Source organism: Puma concolor, chromosome D4 (genome assembly GCF_028749965.1).
Source record: "Puma concolor isolate L17-30 chromosome D4, mPumCon1.1.hap2, whole genome shotgun sequence".
In the NCBI taxonomy this organism is placed as follows: domain Eukaryota; kingdom Metazoa; phylum Chordata; class Mammalia; order Carnivora; family Felidae; genus Puma; species Puma concolor.
In genome coordinates this window covers 12,530,227-12,546,239 of record NC_141679.1, presented here as the reverse complement: position 1 = coordinate 12,546,239, position 16,013 = coordinate 12,530,227, and the positions used below count along the sequence as shown (strand labels likewise).

The 16,013-nt window shown below is 38.3% G+C and overlaps 1 protein-coding gene across 8 annotated transcripts in view; it reads right to left on the bottom strand.

Annotated features, from left to right (window-relative positions):
• The window catches only part of CFAP95 (cilia and flagella associated protein 95), a 184,101-nt gene that overhangs the window by 116,669 nt on the left and 51,419 nt on the right, over positions 1-16,013 (bottom strand). The window lies entirely within an intron of this gene.

Here is a 16,013-nt window from a genome sequence, read left to right as displayed (position 1 = left end):
AGAAAAGAACAACCCCAAAAAGAATGATATTTAAGATGTTTAGTGCTATCTGCTTTACATGAAATAAAAACATTTCAAGGAGGATTGGTCCTAATAAAAATGTTAAAACCTACAACTGGAGCACCTGGGTGGCTCAGTTGGTTGAACTTCCGACTTTGGCTCAGGTCATGAACTCACGGTTTGTGGGTTCCAGCCCCACATCAGGCTTTGTGCTGATAGCAGGGAGCTTGCTTGTGAGTCTCTGTCTCCCTCTCTCTCTCTGCCCCTCTTCCGCTTGTGCTCTTTCTCTCTCTGTCTCCCTCTCTCAAAAATAAACATTAAAAAAAAACCCTACAACTATCCCAGACCTTGTTTATAGCATTATCTACCACGATAGGATGCCCTTCCTTCAATTACTTCCAATTCAGTACCACTTACTACTCTCCTGTACTAATGATATGCTACCAAGCCCAAGTCCCTGAGCTTAGGTGCATTCCAGACTTTTGGGATTCTCTTTACCATTTGCTTTCTGCGTCTCAAACCCTTTTGACTCTATGCCTCATGGTCGCTGCTAGATGACAGCTGAAGGAGATAATAGAAGACAACCAGGTGGACCGAGATTATATAGCTTCCCTAACCTCCACCCAATTAAACACAGAGCAATGCTGAATAAATATATCCTCCCTTCCCCAAGTCTACAAGCACAGCCAAGCTCCAAGGGGAAACCCTGAGGTGCCCAAAATGAGGACGATGCTCACTAGAATGGCAAGCTGTAAGATGATATGCCAAGACTAGAAAGTAGAGTGTGGGCTGCATATGAAGGGCCGGAGACATGGCTTTGGGGTCACAGAAGGCACAGAAGGCTGTCCTACTCACAGCCAGGAGTCTGTAAAGTCTGTAACCTCAAATAAAAGAAATCAAAGAAATTCCAGCCACCAGTTTAGGGAAACTTGCAAGAAAGCTTCTCTGTTTAGAACTCAGCGTGGGACAAAAATTATTCTCCAATGAGATATAATTAAATAAAATAAAATAAATTAAATAAATAAAGCCCTACTTCTGTTTCTGGCAGTATTATGGGACTAGACAGTCAAAGAAACTCTTCTGAGAATTGCACACCTAAAAATATTGGGCACAAGGAAATTTAAACATTTTAATGCTTGGCTATGCTGGTGAGAAAGAGAATTCAGTAAGTAAAAGAATTCCAAAATAACAAGGAAGTCAAACTCAGAATGGTTATTGGGTACAGGTGCTAATATTTTACTTGGTGATAACCACCAGTTCCTTCAGGGCTTTCATGGTGTGGTTTCCAGAGTAGTAGTATTAGCATTACCCGGAAACCTGCTAGGAATACAAACAAGTGGGTCCCAACCCCAATTTGCTGAGTTAGAAAGCTGGGGGTAGGGCCCTGTGGCCTGTGTTAACAAGCCCTCTAACTGATGCTGACGCACACTCAAGTTTGAATACTGGCAGTTAAAAGAACAAATACTAGAAATGTAATTTTCAAACTAGCAAGTAAATTTTTAAATTTTTATTATTTTTTTAAATCTAAGTTTGTTAACATATAGTGTAGTAATGGTTCCAGGAGTAGAATTTAGTGATTCATCACTTACATATAACACCCGGTGCTCATCCCAACAAGTGCCCTCCTTACTATTATCCACTTTGCCCATCCTCCCACCCAACACTCCTTCATCAACCCTTAGTTTGTTCCCTGTATTTAAGAGTCTCTTATGGTTTGCCTCTTTCTCTATTTTTATCTTATTTTTCCTTCCCTTCCCCTATGTTCATCTGTTTTGTTTTTTAAATTCCACATATGAGTGAAATCATATGCTATTTATCTTTCTCTGACTGACTTATTTCACTTAGCATAATACACTCTAGTTCCATCCATGGTGTTGCAAATGGCAAGATTTCATTCTTTTTGATCACTGAGTAATATTCATTGTGTATAATAACACATCTTCTATATCCATTTATCAGTCAATGGACATTTGGGCTCTTTCCATACTTTGGCTATTGTTGATAGTGCTGGTATAAACATTGGGGTGCATGTGCCCTTTTGAGTCAGCATTTTTGCATCCTTTGGATAAATACTTAGTAGTGCGATTGCTGGGTTGTAGGGTAGTTCAATTTTTAATTTTTTGAGGAACCTCCATACTGTTGCAAGTAATTTTTTTAAAGACCAATCTAATAAGAAAAGAATAAAAGGAAGAAATGAAAATCATTTTTGCTTATAAGACAAATTAAAATCATAAAAATAAAATTAAATGTCTTTGCAAATACAATGAAAGTAAAAGGGTTAAACTCATCAGTGAAAATATTTTCTTAGACTTAAACCGAACATCATATTGTATTATATAGTACAACTCTATGCGTCTATACCTAGAATAAATTATTTTCAAAGGAAGTTTGAAAATAAAAGGATATAAAAAGGTATATCCAGAAAATATTAACCAAAAGCAAGTTAGTATTCTTATATTAATATCACATGTAATTGACTTTGAGTCAAAAGTTATTAGTAATAAAGATCATTATGTATTGATTAAAGGAACAAACACCAGGAAGATCCTAAGTCAAGAAACCTAACAACACAGAATGTGTAAGTCAAAAAATGACAGAATCACAAAGATAAAATGACCAATCCACAGTCAGGACAAGATTGTTACACTTTCCTAGATCCTTTGTTTCCTTAAACCCAAATATCTACATATATCCTCCAAAATCTGGTGATAACCACCAGTTTCTTCAGGGCTTTCATGGTGTGGTTTCCAGAGTAGTAGTATTTGCATTACCCGGAAACCTGCTAGGAATACAAACAAGTGTGTCCCAACCCCGATCTGCAAAAGCAAATAAAATCACACAATCACCCATGCCTAGTGCATAACAGTGGCTAGAGAAAACTACAAACTTCAGCGCATGTGTATGTGGGAGAAAAATCCAAAATCAGTAGAGCCATATCCAAAGCCCATACTGGAGCAAAATCAGGTGGGTATTACATGGAATAGAGGAGAGAGTGGCAAGTTCCTAATGGGGATGGAACACAGAAGACATCACCCCCAGAAAAGAAAGCATCCTTCACTGATGGGAAATACTGAGAACAAGTCTGTGACTAGAGGATCTGAAGATTGGCTTTCCAAGAAAGAGGCTTGGAAAGAATTTAAGACCACAGTGGCAGTCTTGGGAAGGACCTGCCTCTGGGAAATTGGGAAGCAACTAGCAAGGTAAAGAAAAACAAGAATTCAAGCTCAGAAATGAAAGGTCCTAGAATCACCACTTTCAAAAAAGATGGCTTCAATAAAATATAGATCACTTCACTATTCCAACAGTAGAGGGCACTCTTGAACTAAGAGATTAATAAAACTGCCCAGACTTCTCACTCCTCCTTAGAATTACCCGATTGCTGCTCTTCCAGGAAATTTCAACATATGATAAACAGAGTAGTGCAACATCACTATGAGAAGAAAACAGTAAATCAAAATAAAGACTAAGCCGATGAAAACCTTTTCTATAAACATTCCCAAATAGGCACAAATTCTGGATTCTATTCTATGAATTGGAGATTCTAGAAAACGCAGTAAAGCAAGGAAAAGAAGTGTGAGTATAATAACTGGAATAAAAGAAACAAAATTCTTATTTTCCACATATAAGATTATCTACATTTTAAAAATCCAAGAGAATCTACAAATCATAACAACAGGCAAGTTTCAGGGAGGTTGTTGGATACAAGATCAATATACAAAAATAGCATACCCATACACCAACAACAAGAAATTAGAAAGCATAATTAAAATCGAAATATCTCATTTATAGCTGCAATAAAATCTCTAATTTTCCTATAGGAATACATCTAACAGATTTAAAAGACATTTATGACAAAAATTTTTAAATCTGCTGAAGGACATAAAACAACCCCTTTATTTATAGGTGACTATTCAATATATGTTACATATACATATGTGTGTATGTATAATTTCTAAAAGGTTTACAATCTGACATTTTATATATAATTCTTGATTAAATTATGATTTGAATTTTCTATCACTCAAAAGACACCATAAACAGTGTTATAAGAGAATTCATAGACAAGAAGATATTTATTGAAAAATTAACTCAAATAATATCAATATCCAGAATAAATAAAAAAATCTTAGAAATCAATAAAAGACAGTATCCTATAGAAAAATGGACTAAGACTATAAATTCTTCACAGTAGAAGAAAACAAAATGGCTATTAATATTTGAAAATAAATTCAGGCTTAATATTCAGTCTTAAATTCAGCAGTGAAACGCAAAGTAAAACAGTAAGTTACCATTTAATATCCATTTGGTAAAAATTAAAAAACTCTACACTGTTTGTAAGGATATGAAAGTATGAGCATGTTCATACATTACTAGTGGCAATATCTTACAGAAATGAAGGTGCATATATCTTCACTAGCAATTATATTTCTAAGTATTAAGAAATCCTTGCACATATACTCAAGAAGACATACATAATATTCAATGCAGCCTTATTTGTAACAGTGTAAAACTGGAAGCTAATGTCCATCAATATGGTGAATATATTGTGAATATGTGGTGAATCTATAAGTCATGATAAATGGTCTTTTTTAAAAAAATAAGAATTTTCACCATCAATATGGTGAATATATTGTGAATATATGGTGAATCTATAAGTCATGATAAATGGTCTTTTTTAAAAAAATAAGAAGCAAACACGGCAAAGATATCAACTTACATTATAACTAGGAAATAAGTAGATGGATGTCTGAAGAGTATTTAAATGGAAATATTACATAATCTTAAAATGTTTAAGTGTTAATAGATGATGGTGAACTTATTTCTCTACCCCATCCTCATCCAAAGTTACAACTCAAATGATACAATTATCAGTCAAATAGAGTGATGCTTTGGGCAGGCAACCTCACAAAGCAGCTTTGCGCATCTCTCAACCCACTTAAAGCACTTAATGGGCAGAAACCCATTCCACCAAGTTCAGGTCCTTCTCTCTTTCTTTATTATCACCTCCCAGCACAGAGTCTGATACAAGGTAGGCACTGAGAAATATGAATTAAATGAATAAAGCAATTAAAATAAAATTAGAATATAAAAAGATAGAGATTTACTACAAAACTCAAAGTAAATAAAGGTGGAGGGTTAAAATATTCAGTTATCTTTTTGAAAATGCAATGTGGCTCAACAAAATGGAAACTTTTATAATAGTGAATGATGAATTTCAGTCAGTCAGCTATAAACTCTTTGTGATCACCCACCTCCCCCAAGCATTTCAATCTGAAAAACAGGGCAACAATCTTGAAGTGATATATTTTGTCCAATTTGAAACAAGATGGTCTTTTGAAAATAAAACCATAGATCTTCCTCTTCGATATCAGCTGAAGGCTATAGCCAAATAAATAATATAATGAAAGAATAAATCCCTTAGAAGAGAAATGGTCTTCAGAGAAACTCAAGAAAGCAAGAGATGAGGAAACTAAGGGAGGCATGTGTTCTAGGCACAAGGAAGAGGTGTCCTGGCTCATAAATAGACCTCTCTGGAAGGTTCTGGGAGCAGAGCTGCAATACATCAATGTCAGTGTTCCAGTCTGATTATGACAGCTAACAGTGACTTTAGCTCATTGTCTGGAATCACCTCAAGCCAGCCTTGTGTCACATGTTCCTGCTCTACCACTCCATAACTACCCACAGCTGATAGGTCTAAACATCAGCTCCTAGTTCAGATTCCATCAGGGCTCTGCCATGGGATTTCTTACTAGAGATGAATGGGAAAGAGTCAGTCCCTCTTCTGTGATAAGAACCATGGGATGTAAAGTACCTCCCCTCAGAAGGAGAAAAGGAAGCCAACAGGGAGAGAATCCTGGTTCTAATTCCAGTAGTCTTGGAAGCCCAACTCTTCCAAGGACTTTCCCAGAGTTCCATCTGGTAATTCAAACTCCTATAATAAACTCTCCTTTTGACTCAAGGTCATTTTAATTGTGCAATTTTTACTTACAACTGAAAGAGTCCCACTGTAATCAGGTAGTCAGGATCTGAGGCCATTGATTATTGTAATCTTATAACTAATTCACACACTCTGAACAACACTCTGATTATACGTTGCCTTCCTATCCTTTTTTTTTTTTTTTCCAAGAGAATCCTTTTGTTAAGGCTGACATGACTGGTATGCTTGAACATTTTATTTCCCATTATAAATTAACTAATTAGAATAATGGCTTTTCTTGTGAGTTTAATGGGCATAAGTCAGTCTTCATGAGTCAGATAAATTCTGAAGCACAGATAAAATTGTCTTTCTGGAAATGTAAAACTGAAGACCAGATGCTGATAAATTTACCAATATAATGCCATGCTGTAAGAACGTTTGGAAAGTGGACAGCTGGCTTTCACCCGGCACCACCCACAGTTTGCCACACATGCCCTCTTCAACCTTTAATGGTTGTAAGGTAGAGAACTGCTAAAGGTGTTCTGCAAGATGAAAAAAGAAAAGAAGTCTGATATTGAAGTTTTTATTAAAGCCATGATATTAGTTAAAATGCCTACAACTACACCAACCTCTATGGTAACATGTGTAAATCTGACAAGATGAAATACCAAAACCCAGGGAATCACAATTTCTTAAACCTGGAAGAAATTTAAAGGTCAACCACTTCTTTTCTGTTTTGTCTGGAGGACAAGCAGATATTTTACCCAGCTTCCCAGCAACCAGAACAAGGGCATGTGACATCTATCTACTCAGCAAATCAGACAGTCCCACCTAATAGTCTGATTCTGAGTAAGTGACTCAAAAAAGCAGAGAATTAATTTGGAATTAATCCCATTTCCGGCAGCAGTAGAAGCAGCATCTGTTATTTAGGATGAGGAGAGGCCCATGGCAATGGATTCTACTTGACTCCATGTGGTAGGATGGAAGGGGAGGTTACAACCACTCTGGGAAGTTCTGTCTCATTCTTAACAGAAATCATCATTCTTTTTTAATCTCGGATCTACCTAAGGAATGAAGCCACACAGAGCAAATCTGATAGTTCTTCCACATCTGCTGAATGCTGCCCTCCCCCTTTTTAATCTATCACTTATTTACTCTCAAACTTCCCCAGCTGTGTAATTCTCATCTCAATATGTTCAGTTAATTTTACTTCTTGCGAAAATTTCTCTTGGAGACTTCTGCTCTGGTCTCAGGAGATTCTTCGCCCAACCTGTGACACAGCTGGCTCATTGGCGAGCCTTAGTCCTGGGGATAACGGCCTCTGCTCTCATTGAAGGATTTTCTATTTTAGGGGGCCCTTATCTTTTTCTACCTTTGTTTACTCCCTCTTTTTTTAAATCATTAGCATAGAGTGTTATGTTAGTTTCAGGTGTCCAATATAATGATTCAACGATTCCATACATTACTCAGTGCTCATCAAGGTAAGTGTGCTCTTAATCCTGTTTATCTATTTCACTCATCCTCCCACCCACCTCCCCTATGGCAACCACTCGTTAGTTCTTTGTATTTAAGAGCTGGGTTTTTTTGTTAGTCTCTTTTTTCTTTGTTTATTCATTTGTTTTGTTTCTTAAATTCCACCTATGAATGAAATCATACCATATTTGTCCTTCTCTGACTTACTTCACTTAGCATTATACTCTCTAGGTCCATCCTACAAATCAATCTCAAAGAAGCTAGAGGGCAAGAGGTGGAAAGAACAGATGAAATGGCAGACAATTTGAATCTGCTTTTATTCCTGATCCAAGCCAAGCCCTTGCTAAGTTTCCTAGCAGTTTGGAAGCAGTTCTCTCCTTCTGTCAAGAACACAGACTTATAAACCCAGAGATTCTAGTGTCTTCTTGACTATCAAGTGGCCTTGGGGTCTTGAGCAAGCCATTTAAACCCTCTACATCTTATTTACCCCCATTAGTATCTCTTCCATAAATACTTAGAGACTAGACAGATAGATTAATTAATGGAAAATTGGATTCTTTGATTATCTCTGTGCTTTGATTTCCTTGTTTATACAATTAAGAAAATACAGACTCATATGACCTTGTATAAATTTAGGAGTGGATAATGCATATGAAATACTTTGAAGGAAATGGAGCACTCTACACAATTAAGCATGAAAAGCAATGTACTATAGTGGTTAAGGACACAAACTCTGCAGTCAGACAGACCAGACCTGAGTTTTAAAACCCAGCTCTGGTGCTTCCCAGGCTAAGGAAATTTTGGGAAGTTATTTTACCTCTCTGAGCCCCTTTTTTAATGGAGATAGCTGCAGTGTCTATCTCAAATAATGAGAATTAAATGAAATAAGGCATATAAAGCCCTTAGCTCAGTGCCAGACACACAGTATGTGCTCATTGACACAAGAAGAAAAAGCGATACTGCAAGGATACTAATTAGAGAGTGGAAGAACATGGTTCTCTTTGCATTTTATTTGAAATATTCAAGCTGCTGAATGGATTGAAAGGGACAAGGCTGAAGGCAGAGGAACTAGTTAGGACACTTATATTTGCAACTGAATCTGCGTCACTGACCTCGCTCATGCTCCAGTGTCAACTATCCACCTGCTATCTGGTATTTTCTCTTCCTCTTACCTTCACTGCCTCAATGAATGGCCCCATTAACCCCCAGGTGCCTAAGCCAGAGGCCTGGGAATCAACCTTGAGTCTTCTCTACCCTTATAACTAATCAGTTACCAAGTAAATGTCTATTCTTCTCTCTTAATATATCTAAAATATGAAATCTTTTCCTCCACACCACTATTACTAGAGGTCAGGACCTTATCATCTTTTGCCTTGGTCAGTTCAATAGCCTTCTCACTGCAGTCCCAGTCACCTACAATTTGCCTTCTGCTTTTTAAACACAAATCTGATCATTTCTACCCTATACTTGAAAACCTTTCACTCTTGCCTTCATGATAAAGTTCAAATTCTTTTTTTTTTTAATTTTCTTAACGTTTATTTATTTTTGAGACAGAGAGAGAGACAGAGCATGAACAGGAGAGGGGCAGAGAGAGAGGGAGACACAGAACTGAAACAGGCTCCAGGCTCTGAGCTGTCAGCACAGAGCCCGACGTGGGGCTCGAACTCACGGACTGTGAGATCATGACCCGAGCCAAAGTCCGACGCTTAACCGACCGAGCCACCCTGGCGCCCCAAAGTTCAAATTCTTTAACATAGCTTTCAGGCCCTACCTGCTTTGTCCCCAACATCTTTCTCCAACTTTGGATGCTATCACTGAAAACTTGTACTCTTTGAACCAAGACATGCCCATCACAGGGACCATTATCCCCTGCCCTAAATCCCTGTCTAGGGTGCCCTTCTCTCCTGTTGATCTGGCTGACTCTAGCTCAAACTTCATGACTCAGCTTAGGTTTCACATCTACCTGGAAGCCTTTTCTAACCTTCCAAATCTGAGTTATGTTCTCCTCTTGCATCCTCTGTTCACCCTAGCATGTTGCAACGTGTAGGTTGGCTTATTCAACAACTATTCCAGCCTCCCTTCTTGTGTGTCTTTCTCTACTTAGAAGACTCTTGTAGCCAAGGGTGGCCATCTAGTAGATGAAGAATGATGGTTCTGAGGGGGTTTCCCTTTACCTCTTCACTTTCCCATTTCTTCCTTTCTAGAACAGATTGATGATGTTGGGAGGCACAGCAACCCTCCTGACACTATGAGGATGAAAGCTTCCTGCAAAACTTGTAGAGAAGAAAGACAAAAATGCCCTGCATCATTGATGACATCATGTAGCTTTTATACCAGTCTTTTCTTTTAAGTTAATTTATTTTCGAGAGAGAGGGAGGGACAGAGAGAGCATGCATGTGGGGGAGAGGCAGAGAGAAAATCCCAAGCAGGCTCCATGCTCAGCCCACCGTGGGGCTCGATCCCACAAACTGTGAGACCATGCTTAACCGACTGAGCCACCCAGGTGCCCCGGTGACATTCCAGTCTTAACTCCCTTATATTTCATGACCAAATTCCTTAATTATTCAAGTTACTACTAGTGAGGTTTTCTGTTACTTTCAGCCAAGGGTATTCCTTACTGATACATGAGTACTGATTGGTTATTTTTCTGTCTCATGTATTAGACAGTGAGCTACTTCAGGAATGGGTGTCTTTTGTCTCTATATTCCTAATATCTAATTGTTCCTAATTCATAGTAGCCACTCATTATGTCGAAAGGATGAATTCAGATATGTGGAACAAACATAGTTTCCCCAGGACTAATAATTTTTGCAAGCCATTTTGAAGGGCAATGTAAGCCTTATCTATTAAGGTAATAATTTAACTATGAAAGTGCTAAATATAGAATCAAATTAAACACAGATAGCAGCAAAGATTTCCATAATGCTGTAAAATTCTTGTTCCTATGAAACCACTTCTATGGCTCAAAGATGCACAGTGTAGTACTATCCACTGAGACTCACTGAAGACTTCAAGTAATTATAGCATTATGACAACCACATAAATTTCCAATATTATAAAGAGAAATACTAGTAATGCAGTCTCACCATTATGTGGAATAAAAGGAAATGTCAGGATTAAATATAAATTCCATAATATTAACATTTTGAAAATCTTTGCCACTCATTTGTTTCATGACCTCATCAATCCCAAAATTTGAACTGCTTGTATTCCCAATGGATTAGCAATGACACAAATTCACCTGTAGGCCAAATAAAGGTAGAAGCAGCCATATAATCATGGTAGTTAGAGACATGAAGCTTATTTCAGTTATCTACTACTATGGCGTATAAGTTAGTGGCTTAAAATAACAACTATTTTATTATCTCTGATTATTCTGTGGGATGACTGGGCTCAGCTGTGTAGTGTTTTGGTCCATGTGATGTTAATGAGACTTACAGTCATCCAGGTACTTGAATGGATGGAAAGATCCAAGATAGCTCATTCTCATGCCTGGCAGTTGGTTTTGTCTGTTGTCTGGGAGCTTAGTTGGAGCTGTCAACAGATGCCTTGGTTCTCTTCCATGTGTCTTGGGCTTCTCACAGCATGTTGGCTAGAGGCCAAGAATCAGAAAGTAGAAACTACCAGTCTCATAAGGTCTGCTCTCTGATGTCCCAGAGCATCACTTCTGCTACATTCCATTGATCAAAATGAGTCACAAGGCCAGCCCAAATTCATAAGACAGGAAAATGACCTCTGTCTCTTGATGGGAGCTGTGGCATGCACGCACAGAGAAGGAAAGGATTGTTTCTGGGGACTAGAGACCAAATAAGTAAATTGAATAAAGCTGTCTTCATAATTTTATCTTGAGGGCCTCACTGAGCACACCTGGGTATGCAAATAAACTTGAACTTTAATTTGGTAGGTGTAGTGTGAATGGCTATTCTAATGAAGTTAGATACAATACAGACAGGTATGGTCTGAGTCAGCCATGAGTCCACTATGATGCCAAAACTTTGGATCTAACAAGCACTATACCGGGTGCTTTCACATAAATTTTCTTATTAAATTTTATGAATTACCCTGAAAGGATAGCAATAAAGTAGGTCATTGCTATCCACCATTAAAACACTCCTGTGCCAAGGCACACAAGCCAAGTCAGGACCTGAGCCATACCCCCAAATATTAACAAATGGGGAAGTGTCCCACCTACTTAGCTGTTTGGTTTCAATGTATGTCAGGTAACGGCAGATACCCTATATGCAGGAGTAGCACAAAGAGCAATAGCATTTAGGTTGACTCTGAAATCATTTCAGCAAATTTGACCAACTATAAAAGCCATTACCATTCAGCACCAGCCAAGCCACCCATTCCAGGCATCCCAGGTGAGTGAGATGAGCTCAGGCAGGTCTCTGCTTTACAGGGGGAAACTTCCAAACCAAATCCAAGGTATGTCTTAGGAACCAGTAGCCATATTATTTGAAAAATGAAAAAATTGAATCTAGAAATTTCAAGAGATAAAGAACCTTTCACCAGTATTTCCTTTAAATGGCTTGGTGCTCAAGACCTGGGCCTTGCCTAAATGGAGCAAATAACATCTCCATGTTCAGAGTTCTCTTAGTTGGCCTAGCATTCAAAGAGGCAGAAGAGAAGAGTGGCTAAGACCATGAGCTTTGGCCTTAGACAATCTCAGTCAAAATCCTGACTCATACTTGATTGCTCTGAAAGTTTGAACATGTTACTTGACTTCTCTGTGCTTTTGTTTTTCCCACCATAGAATGCAGATAATGTAGATGGAACCAAGTCGTATGAGTTTTGTAGGAAGTAAATGAGTTAGCAACATCAGAATGGTGCCTGACACATAATACATACCATATAAGTATTTGCTATCAGTTGTATTACTTAAAGTTATAAGTTATAGAAACCTACCTCAAACTCAAGAAAAAAAAAAAAAAGAAGGAAAATACCAGCACATATAAAAAGAATACCATCAGAACAGTCTTTTTCCACACCTCTGCTTAGCTTCATTTACAGAGAGATGCTCGTCCCACAGCTAGATGCCCTCTGTAACTTGCTACCTGGAAAATGTTAGGGCATCTTGCCCAAAACTTCAATTATAATCCTAGAATGCTTTCTGATTGGCCATACGGGTCATATGACCAACACATGGGCTTGAGGGAGGTGGGAGCAGGGAGGAAAATCACCCCATTAGCACACAGCCTGGCCACATTACACTGCATGGGAAGCAAAAGGTCCTCCAATGAGTAAGATGAAGAATCAAGAATGGGATTCTGGTCTGTCTCACTCCTATTGTATGCTCATTCCACAATATCATTCTCCTCTTCACATTTCCTTTGTTGTTACCCTCATCACCTTCATCACAGGGCATTTTTTAAAACTTTTTTTCCTTCAGGAAAAATGTTCACCAACTGGGTGGCATTTTACCAAGAGACAAGCCACCACATAAATGCCTGAGTAGGAAAAAAAAGCAAATGCCTTGCCCTGGAGTTTGAGAAAAGGAAAAAACAAAATAACACCTCTTACTATTCATATTCAGTCCCTTTCTTCTGAAGAGTGCCAAAGGTTTTACAGATGCTAAATGCCCCAGTGAGAGAAATAAATTGAAAGAGTTTAAGCTGCGGCCTAAGCTCACTATGGTTACTGGGAAGTAATCGCTCCACACACATATGGATAAGTGCTCTATGCCAACAATGAGCACTTAACTGCCTGAACTACTTTTTGGCCTCATTTAACTTGTCCATTTATGAGACTACAGATGCCTTTCTCCTTAGAACCATAAAATTTTAGAGCAGGAAAGGACTTTACAGATCATTTGGTTCAATCTCTTCATTTTATAGATGGAAACAACTGGAACCCAGAGAGGCTTATTAGCCAGCACAAGGTCATATAGCAGGTTTAGTGCAGGCCCAGAAGTAGAACCATGTCTCCTATCTCTCCATACCATGCCTTTTCTGAAAAACAACTATCTCCAAAAAGCTACCCAGTGATCCAAAACACTATTAATTTCTTTCTTCTCCAGTCATGTGGATCACATAGTGTTTGGATGACTTCTGGAAACAAGACACATTTATTATAAAATTTTGACAATATACACTAATCACTAGCACCGGGATACAATGAAATTTGGTAAAAATGGCAGGATGCAGTAGTTAACTGCGTCCTTGTAAGAGGTCTACCTTTCATACTTCTCCATCCTCCAGCAGATAGTCAGTACTTCTGGGCTGCCCTCAAACTGACACAGGCTCCCATGCGTATGCTTCTCACCCAGTGCATATTCTATGCCAGAGTTGGCTTTCACTGTCAAAAAAAATTAGCTCCTCCTGTGAACCATTATCCCAGGACCATGCATGGTTAATATGCATATTTAAGTTAAGGGCTTCTGAGAAAAAGATCTTAAAACTATATTTATACTAAATCTCATTTGCAAAATTGAATCTGTTTGATACAGCTTTTGTTGTTGTTTCATTTGTTCTGTTGTTTTGGTTTCTGGTTGGTTGGTTGCTTGCTTACTGGTCACAGATGCCGTCCAAATATTATACATGGAAAACCTTACTTCTTAGAATGAGTCAGCTACAACTATCTGTTACAACGGACAAATCATAAAATCATTTTGTATAGATCATCACATATCTAAGGGCCTTCTGATAATCAGTGAATTAGCTTTCCATGCCTCATGAAGAGCTTCCAAATTACGTATAAGTTCCCGAGAACTTGAATTCGTGAGAACAAGATGGGAGGGCAAAGAATATCTTAATTTACTAATTATATTCAGGTTCTTATCCACTTTTCCTATGTGCCTTGAAGGAAATGTGTCTCTCATTACTTTGCTATGCCTTTAATGTCTCTACCCGTGTAGTAAAAGGGGTATGTGTCAGAGACCTCCTAGCCACGCAACTGTGCCCACCTGAGATCAGAAGAGCACTGTTTGTGGCTGTGGTCTTTGGGCCTCCCTGACTCTCAGCCCTGCTGTTACTGGTCAGGGTGAATTCCTTGGAAACTCACTGATAGAAATGTAACCAGCTTTCAAGAGAAACAATAACTCTACTTCTAGACAAGCTCAATCCAGCCTCAATGTATATAAATCCTCACTTTTAAAGTTAAGTCATTGATAGTGCTTTTAGTCTCAGCCTTACTTCCCCCTACATTATAATTTTTAAAAATTTATCTCAGTCTGTGACATATGTGGGAGGAGTTATCCACAGAGTCCTTTTCTCTAGGTAAGGCCAGGAGTGATGAGTGCTGTCCAAACACTGTGGTCCTTCTGATTTCCAATATGTTCCAGAGATGTTTGCTGCCAGTTTAAGGAGGAAAAGTGTTGTGTCTTCTTGATATTGGTCCAAAATAAAGTAGGTTGGCTATCAGTTGAGTTGTGAGAAAAGAAACAGACTGTTGGGTGCCCAGGTGGCCCAGTCAGTTAAGTGTTTGACTCTTGGTCTCCCTCAGGTCATGATCTCACCATATGTGGGATTGAGCCCCACATCAGGCTCTTTGCTACAGTGGGGAGCCTGCTTGGGATTCTCTCTCTCTCTCTCTCTCTCTCTCTCTCTGCCCCTACCCCTCAGCCCCGTGCTCATGCCTTCTCTCTCTCTCTCTCTCTCTCTCTCTCTCTCTGAAAATAAATAAACATTTTTTAAAAAAAGAAAGGACTGTCAAGTGCCATCAAAATATAATGAATGTTATCTAAAAATTAAAATAAATGCATCTAGCTAATGTCCCCTTAACAACAAAACTATACCTACATTCTGATTTTTGTTAAGAGGTAACTGGAAGTTTAAATTTACATTATGATTACAGCCTTTCTTTTATAAGTTGAAGCACATTACTTTGGTCCATTGAGCAAACTCATTCTTATTCATTGCCTTTTAAAGTTGACATTTAACTTCCACAGCTGTACAGTTGGTAAGAAGCAAAAGAATATTTAATATTAAAGAAAGCAGACTCTAAAACACCACAGCATCCTATGGTATGGAATATCCTATAATTAGTGTACATTAACTGAAAGAAGGAATTACATATGGAATTAGTGAAGGACAGTTGAAGGTACTCATGTATTTATTTCCTTGCTGATAATCAAATAAGACAAACAAGTAATTCGGCAATTCCAACTAAGAAGGATTGATTTTTCTAAAAGACTATGTCTTCCAATGCATTTACCAAAATAGAACTGAGAACTTTTGGTTCTACAAGTCTTGAAGCCCTAAATCAAATAAGATAGGAAAGAGCAATACCTCTCCTCTGTAAGAATTTTCTGTTCAACAGCAGAAATAATCTATTCATTCAAGAAATGATTACTATGCAGCTGCTATAGGTCAAGCTCTCTGGTAGGCACGGGGGATGGAGCTGTCATGGTCTTGCCCTTTAGAGCAAGTTTAGCAAGAAAGACAAACAGGGATGCAAGTAATTGCAACTAAGATGAGTATAGTGTTAGGATAAAAGAAGCACACAGTGCCATGGACACCCACAAGGGATCTACCAAGTCGTAGGGGCTGGGGTGACAGTAGGAAGGGAGGGTCCTTTGGAGGAGGTGACATTTCAGATGAAACTTTACAACTTCAGAGTTAAGATTAACTGTACACATTGCATTTTGCTTCTCCAAAAAGCTCCATTAAAATCATATGAAAGA